Genomic DNA, 2,500 nt, shown 5'->3' with positions numbered 1-2,500 from the left:
ATCAACTAAATCGCCCTTCTACATCATTAGCTCTATGTTCAGATATAATTGTTCGTCAGGAGATAATTATACTCTGTTCCAATCAACTTTATTTAACCTTCTCTTTCTCTCTCTCTCTCTCTCTCTCTCTCTCTCTCTCTCACACACACACACACACACACATGAACTCGAGAATATTATATTAGCTTTGTTCACTTGTGGTACGGAAGGGATCGCATTTTTTTTTTTAAATGAGGTTTTGTTATACCACGCTTTAGAGACATCATCATCATTATCATTATATCCGTCAAGATTTTTGCATTCATAATCAAGAACTTGACGTATGGGATAAATGTTTTTACTACATGTCGTAAACAATGGATTATAATTTTTCCTCTATTTTACAATGGTAAGACCCGATATTAAAAAAAAGAAAAAGGTTATTACCTTTTATTTTTATCAATTCATGTCTAAGGAGCTCTAAAATACGAAATTATTTTATATACATATTTCATTTAGTTAATGTTCTAAAGAAAAAAAAAAAAACGAATAATTTCCATATTCAGCGTGATTGTGTATTTCATTTTCAATTACTATAATTATTTACCCCTAGAATAGACCAGCATTCAGACTACAATTTTTATTTTTATTTTTATTTTTTATGCTCTCTGGAGCAGGAACGGAAAGTTATTCTGCGTGATGACCTCTCGTCTGTTTGATATTCACTGTACTAGGCCCTTGTCTCACGCATCCTAATGATGTGTGGAGAATTGACATCTTTCATTTATTCGGTTTGCCTTCGCTTTTGTTCCTTGTGATGTTCAATCCATCTAAGTTTAGGAACTCTCTGCTATGAAATATGGGCAATATTTTCCATAATCCTTGGGTTCTATCAAAGAAACCAGTATTTTGAGTTTGTCTTCTCTCGCTTGCCCTTTTCTACTACAGAAATAAATGTAAATTATGTTATAAGATAAGAATATTTTGTAGGTATGTATCATTCCGAACTCCTTAATGTATCTAATTTATTTGTTTTTATACTGTATATCCTTATAAACTTGAAATTCCTCTTTTCATGTAAATTACTGATGAGTTAACAGAACTGGTGTTTTCCCAAGAGTATTACTGTAATACGCGATACAATTCAGAGGATCATGTTAAATCCATTTGCTATTTTAATATCTGGTTTAAAACAGAAGACCAATGGTGGGTGAACTAAGGAATCACCGTTGAAATCATTACAATTTCACTGGATTATATGTTTTCATATTTCTGGATTTTTTATAATATTTCATGATCTTTGAAATGCCAAAGCTTTAATATACTCCATGTAATGCGAAATAAAACATCAACCTCGTTATCTATGAATTACCTTATTCGCTACATTACTTCATTTTCATAGCATAACTAATATAAAAACACTGTAATCACAGATTGTTATGAAAATCTCAAACATAACTTGCATAAAAATAGCAAAATAATACACCACTGATGCAGCCAGCAGAGTTCATACGAGAAATTTAAATGCAAGTACTACTTACATTCAATGACTAATAATAACACCAACACTATTACTAACAACAACAGCAGCAAAGATAATAGTAATGAAAATAATATTTATATCCTTAAGAGAGTAACCTTAATGATGCATAATGGGAATCTGTTATATGAAAAGGAAACAAGAAAGAATGAATGCTAAAGATTTGTTAAGATCATTTAGAATTGAGGTGCTATGTAATCCCTTTTGTTTTGAGAAGTTTGGTTAGTAATAAAGAGATATTTTATATACAAAGTTATTAATAGGTTAGGATGTTATTGCGAAAGAGTTTATCGTAGTTGTAAGCAAAAAGAAAAAGATGAAAGTGATGCATAAATGAATTTTAGGATGATGTTATGTAAAAGTTAATGAAAAAAAAATTACGATGAAATATGGAAAATCTTGAGAGGCTTTCATTGGAAATATGCTTCAAACACAGAAAAAATGTAGGAATGCGCAAAATCGATGGTAACATGGAAAGGGTTCTTAGAAAAAAAAATACAGTACTTTAAGCATTGTGTTACTGTAGATAGTGGCTCTCTGATACTAGGCCTTGCAAAATATAGTATCTCAATTAATGCCAAAGTGTTTAGAAATTGGATAAGTTTGCTTTAGCCATACCGCAAATTTAATGAAAATGGACCAGCGAATAGAAAGAAAAAACCTTGTATCGTTGGCCAAATAAGTATTTGGATACTATGATTCTTTAGTGTGTTTAGTTTTTAAACACATTACAATGGAAAAAATTAAATTCCAGTTGAGAATTAATGAAGTAACCATCATTCTGTACAAGTCTACGTTGAATTCCTTTACGTTACTTGATAAAAGTCAAGGTCACAATTAACGTGCTATCCTGTCAAGAATATAATACGTATATATTTGTCATAGGGCATTTTAAGGGGTTTCTATTTGTTTCAATTACACAGATACGTGGAATTTACAAATTATACTCAATGTTAATGTATATTATAAAAGCCGTAATGA

This window comes from Palaemon carinicauda, chromosome 9, assembly GCF_036898095.1.
Source record: "Palaemon carinicauda isolate YSFRI2023 chromosome 9, ASM3689809v2, whole genome shotgun sequence".
NCBI classification, from domain to species: domain Eukaryota; kingdom Metazoa; phylum Arthropoda; class Malacostraca; order Decapoda; family Palaemonidae; genus Palaemon; species Palaemon carinicauda.
The sequence above is the reverse complement of the archived record's forward strand: the minus strand, read 5'-3'. Positions refer to the sequence as shown.